Raw genomic sequence first — 19,528 nt, 5'->3', positions numbered from 1 at the left:
TTGAGTGTACATTTCGATTGTATCAAAATCAAAATCATTTCGTATCACCCCCATGCCTTGCTCGCATTTAGAATGTGTAAATGTTTTCGCAAATTGCATTTCATTAAGCGCCAGATCCGCAAATAGCCTCCATTAAAATACAAACTTGAATAATTATTTGCTCATGAAATAGTCATTCGCATTTGGGTAGCATGAAGGTGTAGTGAGTGAACAATAAAATTGTTATTCTTTTTTTCGGAGCTTCTGTTGCATATTTAGTATTTATTATTTTAAAAAATGTATCTTTTTTTGAAGATCTAAAATCTAATAAATAAAAAAAAAAACTTTTAAAAGATATTTCATGTATAGAAAGGCCATTGGAAACATTTTTCCACACGTTGGGCGCCACTTAAAAATTTAATATTTTGTAATTTTTTGAAAAATTCTAAATTGAAATTCAATTGGAAACATTTGCCCCACGTTGGGCGCCACTTAAAAATTGCATATTTTGTAATTTAAAAAAAAAAATCTAAATTGAAATGTTTACAAAATCTTCTATATATTTAGAGCTTGTGAAAGAAATTCCATGTATGACAAGTTAATTGAAAAACATTTGCCTCATGTTGGGCGCCACTTAAAATTGAATAGCTGGTAATTCTGATTTGAAATCTATACAAAATCCCCTTTCTATATGAAGCTTGTGAAGGAGATTCCATGTGTGGAAGATACATTGGAAAACTTTTGCCTCACGTTGGGTGCCACTTAAAATTGAAAATGTTGAAATTTGTAGCAAATTTCTGATTTTAAATCTGATCTCCCATCTATATAGAGCACGTGATAGAGATTCCATGTATGGAAAGTCCATTGGAAAACTTTTACCCCACGTTGGGCGCCACATAAAAATTGAATATTTTGTAATTTTTGGAAAAATTCTGGTTTGAAATCTATAAAAAATATACAGAGCTTGTGAAGGACGTTCTATGTAAGGGAATTCCATTGGAAAACTTTAGCACCATGTTGGGCGCCACTTAAAAATTGAATATTTTTTATTTTTGGAAAAATTCTGATTTGAAATCTATACAAATCTCCTATCTATATAGAGCTTGTGAAGTAGATTCCACGTGTGAAAGGTTCATTGGAAAACTTTTGTCTTACGTTGGGCGCTATTTGATTTGTAATATAATATAAACGATATTTTTTCAATAAAACCTGCTGTACATTTTTTTACGTTTGGTGCCACTAAAAAATTGAATATTTTTTCAATTTTTGGCAAAATTTTGATTTGAAATCTATACAAATCTCCTATCTATAGAAGCAGAACTAGAGCTTGTGAAGTAGATTCCATGTGTGAAAAATCCATTGGAAAACTTTTGCCTTACGTTGGCCGCTATTTGATTTTTAATCCCTATAAACGACATTTTTCAATAAAACCTGCTGTAATTTTTTTTATCTTTAAAGTATTTCTGTTGCAAAGTAGACTTCGCAAAGATATAGAAAAATTCTGCAAAGTATTCTATCATTGAAAAATGTGTAAGGGGCCTTTTTAAAAAATCGTTGCCCCATGTTGGGCGCCATTTAGATAAGGAATACTTTGCAATATATCTAAAAAAAAACATATGAAAAGTCTATTAACTTCAGAAGGGCACTGGAGTGGAATGCCAGGTTACAAATCTATTATCGATAGAACCTGCACAGGGTCGTCCTTTCCTGGAGGCCTAAGGAAAATACATTTCAAGATATTTTAAAATAGTTTCCTTTTTTAAAAGGTCAATGAGGTATAGGTGGTACATGCCTTTATAAGGTCTTTATAGCACCATATATACACATAAGAAAAATCGTCTAGATATAAATTCGGCAAATATTGAAAAATGATCTCGGGGTAAAGCCATTGAAACCCCAAAAAGTACAAGAACTTACACCGCAACAGAAAGACTCAGCACGCGACACCCAAGAATGGTTACACAATGAGGTTTCTCACTTCATTTCCAACGCACAATGGCCACCAAAATCTCCGGATACCAATCCGTTGGACTATTGTGTCTGGAGTATTTTGGAAAGCAAGGTTGGCACTAAAAAATACCAAAATGTCGATCACCTCAAGCAAGCGCTTCGCCGGGAATGGGCCAAAATACCGCAGAGAAACATTCGGGCAGCGTGTGACGGTTTCATTGGCCGTTTGAAGGCCAAACATGGCCAATTCTAATAAATCTAAACTTATTCTAAAATTTGATGCTTTTTCCGACATTTTTTGCTTTCATTCAATAGAATTTAAAGAAAAATGTAAAAATTATGGCATTTGACTTTGTTGCCGTTTTTTATCTCACCCTGTAATTTATAAAATATTCAAAAATCTATTATCGATATAACCTGTGAGGGGTTTTCCATTTTTGGTCGCGTGTGGAAAATACGTCTCAAGATAATCTAGAAAATTTGCCTCTTTCAAAAGGTTTATGAGGTAAAAGTGGTCTTTGGACCACATAAAGCTCTTATATACATATAAGGAAGATCGTCTAGGTATGAGGGAGATTTTCTACATAAAAAATAAATATAGGAACATACATATTTGTGTTCAAATCTAGATAATATATGCGGCCTCATATTGGACGCCATTTAAGAAATGAATATTTCGTCTTTTTTGGAGCTTTTTTATCTTTAAAACATTTGTTCAGAGAGATATGGGATCTAGACCCATATTTCGATGATGCACATTTTGACCGCATCTTTTGGCGGAATATATGAACTAAATTTTCATTTTAATTGTTTTCTAATATTGTTTTATTTTCACAGAAAACTTATATATTTTTCTCAGTTTTTATTATGAAAAGTATATGAAATAGACCTTTTGGCAAGTAAAAATCGGGCCCAAAGAGTTAAGAGAATGCAAACAATTTAGGGCGGCGTGTTCTTTTACTATGTTTTATTAAACAAATTTGGCCGATTGTAAGCCTCTGATTGGCTAATATGTTGACTACGAAGAATTTACTTATTCGACATTCCTGTACTCTAGTTTTTTAACATATTCCCCCCTCTCTCTCTCTTTACTAGTTCTGCCATTCAAAATTTAACTTTTTTCCACTTAATATTATAGTATAACTCCCAGTCATTGAGTAACTAACTAGTTAATGGCTATAATCCATCCATGTAATTGTTATCAACAATAACAACCGACAATACAAATACCATAACATTAACTATAACCATAACTACACACTACTGATCGGTTAATATTAATGTGCTAATTGTAAAATTAAAAACAAATTGTTTGAACCACCCTCCCCCCCGCTAGGCCTCTCTTCAAACGCAAACGCAGTGTTGGCCATGTGAATGCCTAAGTTTGACCAGATTGCCTTTGGAGGCAGGTGTATATTTTATGGCTAAACTAAATGCAAGCGAAACTACCAAATAGCCGAGCCAGCCAACAAACCAAAGGCTGGCCAAAGCACTTGTCATTCATTTACGAGTATGTGTGTATGTAGCTTTGTGTGTTCAAGTATTTTGTTCATAGTTGATAAGTCAATGCGAAAAAATGTACACCAGCTACCCATAAGCCGCATTAGAAGGTTTAAAAAGGCGTAAAGTCAACATGGATTATAACTGGGTCAACAATGGCTGTTGTTTTTTTTTCGGTTAACACTGCTTGGCTGGCTAACTGAATAACTCGAAATGACAACTTATTTCCCAACACAAAGTTTTTCGAACACAAACACACACATTTGTATGTACTTTAGGTTTGTAAGTGGTTATTAACTTCAAAGGTATTAACTGCCAAGTTTTAAGAAATATTTCGAGACTTGGAGGAAAACCAATTCTCATATCGCTATTGACGAAATCTACCCTTCAAAAGTCAAACTTAAATATTTGCCAAAAAAAAGTTCACTTATAATGGGAGGAGAGGTTAATGGTTTAAATTAAAATGTCTGGTACGGTTAAAAAAACCAACCAATTTAACCAGAACCTATTGTAATTAAGTCAATATGTAATTATTGGGGATAATTAATCATTTAAAGGTTATTAAAATCCTGATATTGTCAAAGTAATTTAATTTTTTTAATAGCTTAGTGCCAGTAAAGGTATGGGTATTGGACAATAATACAGGGTGAGATGAAAAAACTGCAACCAAATTCAGACTATTGTCATTGCTAAGCCACTCGTCCGACAGCTGTTAAAATTATTCCAGTAACAGCTCATTATATTATTTACAAGCGTACAAAAGCTTTTTGGTGATAATTTTCCAGAAAAAATGTTATTTGTGATGGAATTCAAGCGTGATAGTGTGATTTCTTTATATTTGGCCGGAAAACCACAAGTGGCTATCGTTAGAGCACTCCAGCATTTAAATGTGAATAAATCTTTTGTGTCTCGTACCATCGCTCGTTACCGTGATACTGGTCAGCGTAGCCCGACGTCAAGGAAGTGGACGAAAGAAAACAGCAACATCAGTAGAAATGGTTCGAAAAGTAAAGAAGCGACTTGGTCGAAACCCGCATCGCAGTGGCCGAAAAATGGCTTGTGAGCTGAACATATCGCAATATTCCAATCGTCAAATATTGAAAAATGTGCTAGGGGGAAAGCCATTGAAATTCCAAAAAGTGCAAGAACTTACACCGCAACAGAAAGAAAATATACTCAAAAGGGCTACAGAGTTGTTTCGCTTGGCCGAAAGTCGTGAACTGCCGATTTTGGGTTGAGAAAACATTCGTTGCCCAGCGTGTTTACTTGCCAAAGAGGTCAGCTGAAAATGTGCACCTTCGGTTGGCCACCAGAACTCAAGCGCTGACCATGGCGATGGTGTGGGCCACCATAATAGCCGATGGTCGCTCTCCGCCCGTATTAATCGACCGTAACATCAGAATAAATGCCGAATATTATCGCGAAAATATTCTGGAAGGTGTATTAAAGCCTTGGGCACGCAAACATTTTGGATGCAGACCTTGGACATTCCAACAGGACTCAACACCATCGCACTCAGCAAAGTTTCGATCACCTGAAGCAAGCACTTCGCCGGGAATGGACCAAAATACCGCAGAGCAACATTCGGGCAGCGTGTGACGGTTTCATTGGCCGTTTGAGGGCCATAATTCGTGCCAAAGGTGACCAATTCGAACAAATCTAAACTTATTCTAAAATTTGATGCTATTTCCGACATTTTTTGCTTTCATTCAATAAAATTAAAAAAAATGTAAAAATTATGGCGTTTGACTTTGTTGTAGTTTTTTTTAACTCACCCTGTACTTTTAATTTTCAGCCAAGCAGACAAAAATCACTTGATGTTAAGGCAAATTCTTCAAGATTTATGCGGAGATTTCTTCTCTCCACAGTCGTGAGAGATATATTTTTTCATAAAAGTGACCTTTTTTTTAAAAAAAGAAAACACATCTTTCTTCTCTCCCTTGTCGGTCACTGATCCGGCTCGTAGGACCAATGTAAATCGGGTATTTATAGTTTCATAAAGACAAGACGTCTTTTTTTGAGTGATTGTAAGACACAAAAAATTTATTATAAAAATATTCCTTAAGAACTACTTATGATAATAGGACTTAACCTAACTTAGCATAGAGTGTAAAAGATCGAGAGATACGAAATTTTTTACAGACATTTGACGGAACGTTATACTTGTCACAGCACGTATTCTCTCGACGATGGCCATATTTAATATGTAAAATAGAATTTACAGAATTTAAGGATAATCTGTTTCTGATTTTCGATTTATATAGATTCATAGCACTGAATGCTCTTTCTACTTCTGCATTTGAGTAGTAGTAGAAGCTTAACAGTCTTATAACGAATTCTGATAAATCTTGAAAGGGATTTTACCCTATGGAATCTTTGAACTCATTTCCTTTTATCCAGATCTATGTATTATCTATACTTAGTTCCATATTAGAAATTACATCCGCTTTTTTTTTCTCGTTCATTTTACTTTTCCTTTAATTGGTTTATAATACACACAATTCTTCGTTTTATTTTCCTTAATTAAAAAAGAGTTACATGTAAACAAAAGAACTTCAATGACAGGAATGAAAGACACGTAAAGAATTTCCTGTAAAGAACTTGCCACACTATCAAAATATTCGAATGTATAAACATTGCCACATTTTAAAATCTAAAACCCGCTAAAAGCGCTATGCCCACTATTTTGGCGTTTTGGGGGGTCTAAAAAGCACCAAAAACAGCGCGAAAAGCACTAAGTTGGCATCGCTGTTTCTTTTTTACAAAAATCTCTCTCTTCCATACTAGGTAGCACCGTTATTCTTCTTTATCATTAAAAACATGTTGACTTTACCGAGAACAAATTTGATGAACGCTTCTTTTACAGAAGACTTTTCGCAATTCTTTTATACATAAAGGGCCTTTAATGCAAGCCAGAACACTTCTTCTTGAAAATATTTGTTTTACATAAAAGTTTCATATTGCTCTTACCTTTTTTGTTCTTTCCTTTTTTCAACGGTTATTCTGTGGAAAAAATGACAAAAAACTGAAATTAGTTTCTTTGATTATATAAATTTATATTTCAATCAAAAATTTGTCTTGTTTCATTTGTTAGACTATTTTTTTTTTTAATTTTTCAAATATTGATCCAACGGAATACATAATGAGCCCTTGTTGCACCCACCTTAAACTGAATTTGTTAACCCAATAATTTAAGTTTTGTTGCGTGTCCAGAGATTGGGAACACAATTACTGCGGTCACCTGGAAAGGTTGCTAGGGGATAGGAACACGTTTAGGGGTAAGTATGACACACTTTTCAAACATTTGTATACCGAGAAAAAGAGTTTATAAATAGAACAGTGAGGGCAATGGTCAAATTGGTGATTTGCCGGTCATTAGGTTATGAATTAAACAGAAAACAAATTTATTACAAAACGGATATATTTTTAATAAGCAAAGAATTGAATTATAATAATAGTTTTTAATTTTTCAAAATAGTATTTTTGAGATAATTACTTGTTAGTAAATTATTTTTTTAACACGAACGATGTCATCATTAACACGGGAACGATGTCATCATTTTCTTTTTGCTGTAGGGACTTAAAACCTGTAATGTCTGTGAAGTAAATCGTGACAAATCCTCCATATTCCGATAAGAGAACAGGGTCTCAATTCTTGTTCTATGAAAATGTGAAATGAAAACTTTCATAAAGGAATGAAATATCAAATGAAAAATTTTATAAAGAAAATATTTTTCATTTCATATTTTCATAGAACAAGAATCCAGCCCCAGGCTAACAAGTTAGGTTAGTTTTTTTCATTCGAATCCAGAAATGTTAGCCCAATTTAGTTTGGAACATGTGTTTTCCTGTTAAAATTTATCTAAAAAATAGATCTGTTTTAAAAATTTGACCAAAGAACGGGTTTCTCATTTTTTTTTAATTTCCCACCAACATTTTGTAAACCTTTTTTTCAAGCTGGCATGTTTAATGCCCCAAGCCATTATCAGACAACGTAGGCAATAATAATTCGTGTTTCTTTTTTTGCAAGAAAAAAACCTTTAGAAAGTAACGCAACCTGAACTTTTTACAATGTTAGTAAACAAAAATACGACGATAGGGCGGCTCAACCGACCAGCCAAACATCATTACCAAGTCATTATCAAGTTGAATATTTGTTTTTGTGGCTTTTTTTGGTTTTTGCTACGTTTATGGCTATGAATGAATAACTGGAATATATTAAGTGGCAAGTTTAAGAAAGTTCATGGCAATATCACGATCATTGAACTTTCTCTCTTTGGGGGTTTTTCTGCCAATATTTGGGCTGAGAATTTTTGTAAAAAAAAAAAACAAAAACATACAACGAAAGGTTGACCATGTAATTCACAAGTAAAATGGCTTTGAGGCAAAAAGAAATAATGTTTTTGGAAGAATGTTATAAACTCGCTCTTTTTTAACAGTATATATCTCAGAAATGAAATACAAATATGTTAAGATAAACATGCACACTACTGTAGTGGGACTCTCTAACTGTATTGTACGAAGGCTGGGTTACATGTCTCCATGTCACCGCTTTTGTCTACACATTATGAAACATTTGCTATGTTCCAGTACTACAAGAATGTAAAAATATTTACTACGATAACGAAAAAAAAAATCAATAAACTAATAGATTCTTACCGGCTCTGGGACAGAACAATTGTTAACACTTTGTCTACAAATTTTCTCCGAATAAGAAGAAGCATAAAAAATGTATTAATTTGATAGAGTAATGAAATTATGACCTTTCATTGCTGGCTTTATTATAAAAAATGAATAGAAGAAGAAAAGACATGGAAAAACAATAACGTTAGACTTATTTGCTAAATCAAATATGGCAACTCTTTTCTGGAGTATTTTTATATCTGGAATATTTACGTATGACGAGTGGCATATATTGCAAAAATGTAACAACAATTATATGTTCCATATCTTAGGAAGACGATCTTTTATCTTGCCTTAAGCTTAAACACATAAAGAAATCAGACGGAATGGGTTTTATATATGTGCTGTCACTTTTATTATCTATGTGTGTTTCCGTGTGTATGTCAAAATTGACATATTGCATATTTTTGCTATCATACACTTGCATATGTTTTAGACATTGCATATGTTTTTTTACATACATTGTGATTGTACTGTATTTTATAAAAAATACAATGCTTTATGCATGAATTTATTCCACAAATTTAATTTAATAATAAACAACAAACAAACACTTTTGATTAAATTATATTTTCCCGATCAACATAGAGCTCTCTATGATCGAAAAAGTACGCATGTACTTTTACTATTTCGCAAATGAAATTTCGTTTATGTATCACACGATATGTGCTACGTCTACACATAGCAAATTTGACATTACATATGCAAGAAATATTCCGTCTGATAGATCCTTTATTCTGTTCTCTTGTTTAGGAAATATTTGGTTGTTTTTCTTCTTAATTTGTTCGCAATGTCAAAAATCGTTGTCGTGTTTATGTTGTAGTAAAATGCAACTCTGATTCAAGAAAATTTGGCATGGTAGTAGAGTACAGGTACTCGCATCGTCACAGCTGTTGGGACAATGAACTGTCAAACCAATTTTGAAATTGAAATTTTTGAATGAACAATTATTAAAATTTGTAAAATCTGATAAGAAAACATATTAAAATCTACTTTCTACTTATCATTAAAAATGTTGACATATCAATGTTCCCAAGCGTTGATGCATCTACCTGTATTATTCTACCATGAAATTTATCTTGTGTAAAGAGTGTAATGTATGTTTTCTAAAGTCAGATTTATTGTGATTGGTCAGTAGTAAGAGTTAACGATTTTATTTGTAAACGAACTTTAAACGCCGAATAAGAAATAATATTTAAATTTATATGAACTCTTAAACACGTAATTAACAATGGCCGCTCATTATCACAACCATTCAGTGCAGAGAAACTTGAACGCTTGCAAAACATTGCGATTTTTTCCAAATGCCCACTTCGGCAATTTAAAAGAAAAGAAATTACCCTTTCACTAATATTGGCAACCTTATGCAAAAAAATAACCAAAAACGAAATAAAAAACATTTAAATACTTTTGCATATCAAATGCTTAAGCACCAACGGCACCTTTATTTGGAATAGCTACTAATAATTTAAAAATAAATCACCTTATTTGGGAAAATTCAATTTAACCAAAAACTAATAGCAATTGCAATTATGACACAAGCAAAGAGAGCTGGCAATTTGTCGATATGGCGTTATGCTTGTTTTTGGAAATTTTAATGTGTACCCATATTTTCTATTATAAACGTGATTACGTTGTTATTGTTGTTTCTTTTTGGTGTTGGTAATTGACACGCAAATGTCGTAATTTTGGCTGTAAGAAAAAAAAAAAAACAAAGAAATATTCAAGTACACGAGAAATTTTCCTAGCTCCAACGACACAACTATACACACACATTTATTTAAGAATTTTGCATAGTTAAGTGTGGTTTAAAATAATAATCATGGCCAGCAACAAAAATTATGATAGTGTAAACATAATGTAGTTTGAAAGTGTCCAATGGTGCAGGGAACTAGCAAGACTTGGGAGAAAATGCTGGTACAAATTGTTATGAGTCGGCTACTCGCTAAGCAAGTCAATCTAAAGTTTAAATGAAATATAAGTACAATAATGATAAAGAAGTTAAGATAGCCGCATCAACAATACAATGAAAAATAATGGTACTAAGAACAGTCATTTTTTTAATAAAATTTTTGTGCTAAATAGTAAGCAACGTATTTTTTTATAACTACAGAATGTATCGGAAGACATTTAAACACCAATTACTTTCTTCAAAATATATTTCACATATCAATTTACACAAATGTTGCAATCATGGACCAACTCCCCTCCCAAGCCAGCTGGTTATTAAATTTAATGTCAAAATGCAGTATTGTGATTGAAATCACAGGAAAAAGATAAACAAATATCCAACAGAGAGTAAAGCTCGGAGGTTGTACTGATATGCATTTTTCAACAATTTTTACGAATTTAAATCATTTTTCATATAAAATTTCCAATTCCAAAATTGATTTGACAGTTCATTGTCCCAGCAGCTGCGTCGATGCATTAATTATATTTTTTTCGATAAAATAGGTCTCGCTGTGATCGAAAAAGAACATATTTTTATTACTCATGTATTTCACAGCTAAAATATTGTCCATGTATCATACTATATGTACCATGGCAGAAGAATACAGGTAGATGCATCAACGCTTGGGAGCATTGATATGACAAAAAAATTTTAATGTTTTTTCAAATATAAGTAGATTTTCATATGTTTTCTTATACTACGTCATTCGGAGGCTATTATAATTCGCATTTTTCAACAAATTTTACAAATTTAACTAATTTTTCATTCAACATTTTCAATTCCAAAATTGGTTTGACAGTTCATTGTCCCAGCAGCTGTGTCGACGCGTCTACCTATATTCTTCTACCATGATATGTACAACTTCTACATATCAAAAATTTGACACTACATATGTAAAACCCTTATCGTTTGATAGCAGTTTCAATGAATGTTGACATTACAGTTATGTTCCAGAACCTACAAATTAGTACTAATTCTGCTACAACGCGTTACCGTACTCTAAAAACTAGAAAACTTGCAGCTCTCTCGGGAAAAAATGGCCCTGAGTGGTGCACATTTCGGCTTATTTTAGCTACATTGATTTGGCCTAGGAGAAATGTGCATATTGTAATTTTGACATTTAATTGGCAGGGCTAACGAGGTTGAAAAATGTATTGATACAATGTTCGCGCGTCAGAACAAAAATAAAGAAAATGATCAACTTAAAAACTAAAGGAAAAATTAATATTTGTCGTCAAAAAACAAAAAGAGAAAATATGGACCATCTGATGTATTCACTTTTGGATGATTATTCTGATTATTAATTTTAAGTTATTTTCTTCAATACTCATGTTTTTAAAATTTGGCGTCCTTTTCAGTAAGGTTTTACCAGTCCGATTTAGACTGTTTACTTTTGGAATGTTGACATTTTGTCGCATTTCTGATAATTTTCCGTTCCCTTATTTTTTGAGCACATCTAAACGAGAATGGCATTTTGAACTGTTCTTCTGCTAGTTTTACTATTAAAAAAGTACTGGAACACAACTTACATCTGGTTGTAGCGTTAACAAGTGTAAATTATGGCCCAAAATTGAACTAAGTCAACCTAAAGCTCCTTTATTCGTTTACGAAGAAGCCAGCCAATGATGTAAGCCTGTCAAAAATGCTTTTTTTATATTCTCACCCTTAGGCTATTATTTCTTTGATTAGTAACGTGTCGACAGTGGACACTTTCCACACATTTCGGATAATTGAAGTCAATGCAAGTTGTCACCAAAACAATAGCTAACAACAATTGTTTTTAACCCCCACAATTGTAATTAGTTTAGCGTCGTGGTTTTTTATGTTTATTGTTGTTTCCCATTTTTTGCCTTGTCTTAATAATGAAGTTAATTAAACAATAGTCATTAACAAATTGTCATTGAACCAGTTATTTTCAACATAATATTCGAAAAAAGATTTAATTTTTAGGTTAAACAAAGATGAAAACTTTTCGGTTCTGGGCCTACCGATTTACCAATTTATTTTCGCGAATCTCTCTCGATGTAATTAATTCCCTGTTTTTTGCTTTCTTATTCTCTTTGATATAAAAGTTCGTTTTGCTACTGGGTTTATAAGATCTAGTGGTTTTAATTTTGTGTGTTTACATACACTCATAAAAGGATATAAATGCCGATCAGCTGATGTTTGTTTATGTATACATACACAACCAAGAGAGGAATAAAATAAAGTCGGTCATAAAATCTAGATAAAATTATTCTTTTACGTAAGATTACAGAAATATGAAATACATACAAAGTCTCCTCCTAGGCATGACGGAATTATGAAGATAACCTTGTGCAATCATATGTTTATTTTTTTTCCATTCTGGTGAGATCTAACAGAGCGTTTACATATGAATGGGTTAACACGCTGAATTTGGATTCTAATTGTCATATCCATTACCTATACTTCAAACAAATACTCTTGAAGTAGGTTAACCCTGCAAAAAGTTCTAACGTAAGCATGGCATACATTAGACTCTTTCCAGGTAGAGATTTTATATGTCGTCCCCCATTTCCATTCGAATCTGAATTAAATTCATTACAGGAAATTGTCAAGGTACGTTTTCATTTTATTACAGATTCCAAATAGCAGATATTGTGACTTTAGCAACACTTATCAGCTGATTATTTTGAGATTCGGTCCTTAAAAACTTACTTAAAATAAAACGCCTTTCGAGGACTGCACAAGAACTAACCTCGCCTAGAACATTTCCTTAAGATGAAGGGTTTAAAACTCTATTTTTACATGTTTAAGCCCAAGAAAAGGTAAATAAACGCTGAAAAAAAAATATGTTTTACTATTTTTGTAAAATTTGCCACTTGTCATACGTAAATATTTTAGATATGAAAATAAATGTTATTTCGTCGAGTTCGCTAGAAATAGGGTTGCCATATTAGATTTAGCTACCTTTATTATGAGTCTACCCATGGTAGAATAATACAAGTAGTCGCATCGACACAGCTGCTGGGACAATGGACTGTCAAACTAATTTTGGAAATGACATTTTGAAGGAAAAATTATTCAATTTTGGAAAAATTGTTAAAAAAAATGCATATTATAACATCCACCGATTGGGATCTAATTATCTTTGAAAAAAAAAACTTTTATAATTTTTGACATATCAATGTTCCCAATTTGATGCCTCTACCTGTATTCTTTTGCCATGAGTCTACCTCTATTAATTAATAATAATTTAATAATTCTTTCCCTCGCATTCTACCATACCCAAAGTATATAGACATTTTTATAAATAATTTCTTGAGATTTAAAACCTAAACACTCTTGATTACTCTGCTGGTTACCGCATTTAAAGATAAGCTTTCCTAAGTGGCAATTTTGTGAACAAAACTCTTTGTTGTCCATATGATTCGACAAAGACAATTACTTAAATCTAATCTTTGAAGAGGTCACGTACATTCTTAACTCATACAAAATGTCTTGATGTCTGGGAAACAAAAATAAAGAATATTGTACTCAATAACAAGTGTTGCGATTAAAGGGGATTCCACGAACAGAGATTAAATTTCCCCAGCAAGTCTAAAATAGTTCTAACATATTTTTAATTGAACAATAAACTATGGCTGCAGATATGGTTTGAACGTGCGTCCATTGTTTAGGTACGAAAATATATTTTTGGGAATTTCTAACTCAAGGTCATAGTAGGATTATGTTTAAAATTTTGCAAAATTACTCATTTGACAACATTTCGTTGTGTAAAAGTATATTAATGAATTCCCTGCAACATACACAAATCGGAGATGGGGGACCTGTTTTCTAGGCAGTGAAATTTAAGAAGTGACTTGATCGAAACCCGCGTCGCAGTGGCCGAAAAATGGTTCCTAAGCTGAACATATCGCTATATTCCATTTGGCAAATATTGAAAAATGAGCTCGGGATAAAGCCATTAAAATTCCAAAAAGTGCAAGAACTTACACCGCAACAGAAAGAAAATAGACTCAAGAGAGCTAAAGAGTTGCTTCGCTTGGTCGAAAGTGGTGCCATAAAACATTCCGTCTAATAGAGCCTTACCAGCAGGTATGTGATAGAAAAATACAACTCTGATTCAAGAAAATTTGTCTTGTGTAAACGTCAGATTAGTCACATTTTTAAAGATATTTCTCTAATGAAATATTTTCAACTCATTTGATGACATGTCTTGAACGACTTTTACAACCGAGATAAGCCGTTCCACACTTCAACCTTTATCTGTTAAAAATATTTCATGTGCTAAACACGTGGATAAGTGAGAACATCATTTGTTTGATTAGTTTTGAACGTGCTGATTCACACAGGCCAAAAACAGATGTGATGACATATGACATCAGTTAATATTTAAAAAAAAATGTTGGCCCTTAAAATTTCAAACAGATAAAACTGACAAGCAAATATTGGGACATTAATTAATATTTTTACGATTTCATTCAAAGTTCATTCACCGATTAAGGTTTGATTTTGGCAAAAGGCGGGATTTTTTTTGCTCTTTCTTTGTTTGACTTTTGGTTTCGAGGTAAAAAAATGTATTTTAAAATTTAACAGTTTCATGTGAAAAAGAAACAACAATTCCAAAAAAAGTGTGTCAAATTTGTGAGTTTAAAATGACCATTCAAAAATATGCCTCCATCTTTGTAAAATCATAAAAATTCAGAAAAAATGAAAGGAGATTTCTTAATGCTTCTGTAGTTTTTAGAATAAACAAAGTATATTTAAGTATATCATATTTCGTTGTTAATAAAAGAAAAAAATCGCTAAAATGTCGAAATCATCAGAATCTATCTTAAGAGATTTGTTACATTTAATTTACATATGAATGGGTTAACCCACTGGATTTATATTAAAATTTCATATCCATTACTTATACTTCAAATTAATCCTATTGAAATAGTTAAACCCTGCAAAAAACTCTAAGGTAAACATGGCATTATTTGAATTTTTATTCAAATAATATACCCATTTATATGATGACGTTTGACATTAAACACCTATTAAGTGGTAATGCTATTTATCTAATAAACATACGCACACCCCCTTCCAAATTTTTATAAATTACAAACAAACACATCTACATATGTACACTACAATAATTTATTCTAAACCATAATACTTTACTCTAGCATTTCAAGTGCATATAAATTATATATATTTTTTTCAAAACAAAAATTTTTATTCGCCTAGCATAACATCAAAGTGAGTGGTTGCTGTTGGTTAGGTATGGTCGAAGGTGGTATGGTAGCGCATGCTCAATTTGTTTTTATTTATATCAACTCGTCATCGCACAATAGCAAAAGCCACAAAATTGGTAAAACACAAACAAGTTTATCAAATGACACTGAAATATCTTTGAATACACAAACATATTGGAATCAATGGTATTTTTGATATGTGTTTTTTTTTTTTTTGTTTTTCAAATATTAATATTTTTTATTAATAGTTTTTTTTTTCGCAGTGACGATTGTTTTTCTTTGAATTGTTTGAAGAAAAGACGTGCACACAGTGGGGGAGTATTTAATAGAAATTATATGTTATATACAGATTATTAATAATAAATAAAAACTTTGGTCGATCTTTTCATAATCTCCATTCTTATATACCCAAACTTTCTTTAAGGAAGCTTTTAAATACCTCATAAACTGAATACTCAAAAGACTTATTATGACGCATAAAGGCACGTTTACACACAAATTTTTAAAATTATATTTTTTCATGAACTGTCAATTAAAAAAAAAATTGTGTGTAAACTCGATATGGACATTATATTAAAACATGGTAGAATAATACAGGTTATCGCATAGACCATGGTAGAAGAATATAGGTAGACTCGTCGACACAGCTGCTGGGACAATGAACTGTCAAACCAATTTTGTAATTGAAAATGTTGAATGAAACATTATTTAAATTTGTCCAAATTCTTGAGAAATGCATATCATAACTACCTCCGATTGGCGTCGTTAAGAAAACTTATAAAAATCTATTTATTTTTGAAAAAAAAAATTAAAAATGTTTTGACATATCAATGTTTCCAAGCGTTGATGCATCTATCTGTATTCTTCTACCATGACATAGACACAGCTGCTGGGACAAGGAACTGTCAAACCAATTTTGGAATTGAAATTTTAGAAAGAAAAAACAATGGTAGAACTAAGAAGGTAAAGTCATGTAGACAATTTTTTCCAATTTATGTATTTCACAACATCTCATTGTCAAAATTTAAATTCATAAATCCACACAAAACCGCGTTTTTTTATGTATTAAAATTTGACAAGGTAAATTACAGAAAATGCAGAGCTGGGAATGCTAATTTGAAATGAGGTTACCGTTATTTCATTGAACCATGGAAAAATCATTCAAATTTGAAAAAAAATTAAAAAATACATATCATAACAAGTTTGTGGTAAATTAGTTGGTCTATAATATTTGCACATAAGATAGAAATTTTTTGCGGAATCGTATGATACCTAAAAGCCAAACACACCCAGGGCTTCGCTTAATTTTCTATCAAATTATAAAGGAATATTAAAGTGAGGGTACATAAGCAGCTTGAAGTCTTCGCGCGGCATATTTTGTGACATATCATAAAGGAATGCCAGAGGCGCACTCAAATTCCGCCGTCGTTCCCCTTATAATTTGATATGAATATGCCTGGCCATAATGCCAAGCTGCTTATGTACCCTCACCTTTAGAGCCGCTTTTTAATTCAGGTGCCTTTGTCCTTTATAAATTGGCCTCAACGCAGCAAAAAATAAGATATAAACTTTGTTTTTGTTCAAAATCAAAAAGAAAATAAGACAAAAAGTGAAGAATCTCCCATGGTAAAGTAAGAAGCATTTTCTATAATTTACCTCCTCAAATTTTAATGTATAGAGAACGGGTTCCCATCTTTGATTTATTTATTTTCAACGGATTTATAAATGTTTTAACAGTCTAACTGTATTTACTTAAGGTGAGAATACATAAAAGGCCTTTCTGACTGGCTTCTTTGAAGTGGAAAAAATGAGTTTTAAGTTGACTTAGTTTGATTTTTGCCCTAAGCTCCTTTATTATTTTCCAATGAAGCCAGTCGATGAATTAAGCCACTCAAAAAGGCCTTTTATGTATTCTTACCTTAAATAAATACAGTTAGGCTTTTAAGTTTAAAATTAAAAAGGTTTTCTAATCAGATAATCAAAAAAGAGTTACAAGTGATTAAAAAAAGAAATCTTTGTCAGTAAAATAACTGTCAAAATACCCTTCTCAATCGTTTTCGTTGCAGTAACAAATTTTTGCAAATGTTTGTGAAATCAGAAGACTTTGTTTTTCTTTAGTACTACGACCTTAAGTACATCAGTATTTTTACAGCTAATCTAATAATAAGTTGTGATAAACGGAGTACGTATTTATTATATGATGGAACGGACAGGTTTGAATTGTCTTATACCACGTTTACATTAAAGCATTTTATCGTGTAAAATTTGATTGTGAAAACACACATATTGGACAATTAAAATGGATCAAAAATATCCCCTTTCGACTATTCACCGTGCAATTATTAATTAATGTTCACATCTAGTAAATCCAGTGGATTTTAAATGTCAACTACATTGCACATACGTCAAATCTTAAATTAATTTTAATTTGACACATATCTTATTGGAAAAATAGTTTATATCCACTGGATTTATTATATTATGTGAACAGCGTTTTATGCCGTATGGTTTAAGAATAGCCCATGGCAGAAGAATACAGGTAGATGCATCAACGCTTGGGAGCATTGATATGTCAAAAAAATTAAATGTTTTTCAAATATAAGTAGATTTTTATATGTTTTCTTATACTACGTCAGTCGGAGGCTATTATAATTCGCGTTTTTTCAAAATTTTTTCCAAATTTAAAAAATGTTTCATTGTAGATTTTCAATTCCAAAAGTGGTTTGACAGTTCATGGAATAGCCCATGGTAGAAGAATACAGGTAGATGCATCAACTCTTGGGAATATTGATATGACAAAAATTTTTAAATGTTTTTTTTTTTTTTCACACAACGACAATCGACAAAACGATATGCATTTTTAAAAATTTTTACAAATTTGAAGAATTTTTCATTCAAAAATTTCAAATACCAAAATTGATTCAACAATTCCTTGTCCCAGAAGCTGTTTCGATGTGTCTATGTGTATTCTTCCACCATGATATATTAGGAAAATCCCATGTCTCAATATTGGACAAATCATTAATATAATATATCGTTGATATGTAATTATCTAGAGTAACAGTACGTTTACATAAAAAAATGGGTAACCCACAGGATTTGGATTAAAATTGTCATATCCATTACTAATACTTCAAATAAATCCGCTTGAAGTAGGTTAACCCTGCAAAAAGTTATAAGGGTGCAAGTACATAAGAAGCTTGAAGTCATGGCTAGGCATATTTTCCGAAATTTCATAAAGGGATTACAGAGCAGCATTAAAATCCTGCCGTCGTTTTCGATTATAATTTGACATTAATATGCTTACCCATAACTTCAAGCTTTTTATGTACTTGGACCTTAACGTAAACATGGCATAAGTCTAGGCTCCAAACATGGTAGAAGAATACAGGTAGATGCATCAACTCTTGGGAACATTGAACGTCAACATTTTTAAAATGTATTGACTAAAATAAGTAGATTTTTATATGGTTCCCTATGCAACACAAATCGTGGCTTGTTATGACATGAATTTTGAAACAATTTTCACAAATTTCAATAATTTTTCATTCAAAATGTTCAATCCCAAAATTGATTTGACAGTTCATTGTCCCAACAGCTGTGTCGATGCGACTATCTGTATTCTTCTACCATGGCTCCAAAGGAGTTTAACTTAATTTCGTATTGTGTAAGCACTAATGCTGATTTGGCTTTTTAACAAACGAAAAAAAAATTAAATAAATGAGGTCATTTAGATTCTCAATGAAGCACACAATAATCATGAAAAAGGGAACCTAGAACTTTTGCTATTCGGCAATGAGATTTAGAAAAGTTTCTATTCTTTTGAAAGGTGATTTCACAAAAAAGTACAGCATCAGCAGGCCGGCGTAGATCACAAAGCAATAATAAAAACAAAAGAGTTAAAAAACCTGTTTTATGATGGTGTCTAAAAAGCTTCAGTTAGATTAGGTGTTCAGATGGTGATGATGATTGTAAATTCTTTGGTGGGGTTCCTACAACGACTGCTTGCTGCTGGCAAGTGTTTTTGCTCAAAAAATAAGTTATCTCACCATATTCAGACTTCGTGGTGGTTTATAGTTTTTTATTGGCAATTTTTTTTCTTTTTAACAAAAAAAAAACCGCGACACACAAATCTCTTGAATGCTGTTTGACTGGATTTGATGTTTTTGTTATTTTTATGTGTGTTGTTTTGTTTTTGCTTTTTGTGTTGGAATTTATTCACATTGTTATTATTATTATTTTGTTATTTCTTTCCTTCAAT

The 19,528-nt window shown here is 31.9% G+C and overlaps 1 protein-coding gene across 2 annotated transcripts in view; it reads right to left on the bottom strand.

Moving 5' to 3' along the window:
* LOC101899404 (putative ferric-chelate reductase 1 homolog) overlaps positions 1-19,528 on the bottom strand; it is a 45,333-nt gene that overhangs the window by 25,208 nt on the left and 597 nt on the right. For both annotated transcript variants that reach the window (XM_005179448.4, XM_005179449.4), the window contains exon 2: positions 6,400-6,432. The gene's annotated coding sequence lies outside the window, so the exon portion shown is untranslated. The remainder of the gene's footprint in view (positions 1-6,399; positions 6,433-19,528) is intronic.

The sequence above is a fragment of the Musca domestica genome, unplaced genomic scaffold, assembly GCF_030504385.1.
Source record: "Musca domestica strain aabys unplaced genomic scaffold, Musca_domestica.polishedcontigs.V.1.1 16, whole genome shotgun sequence".
In the NCBI taxonomy this organism is placed as follows: Eukaryota; Metazoa; Arthropoda; class Insecta; order Diptera; family Muscidae; genus Musca; species Musca domestica.
Note: the sequence above shows the minus strand (reverse complement) of the source record. Positions and strands in the feature narration are given on the sequence as shown.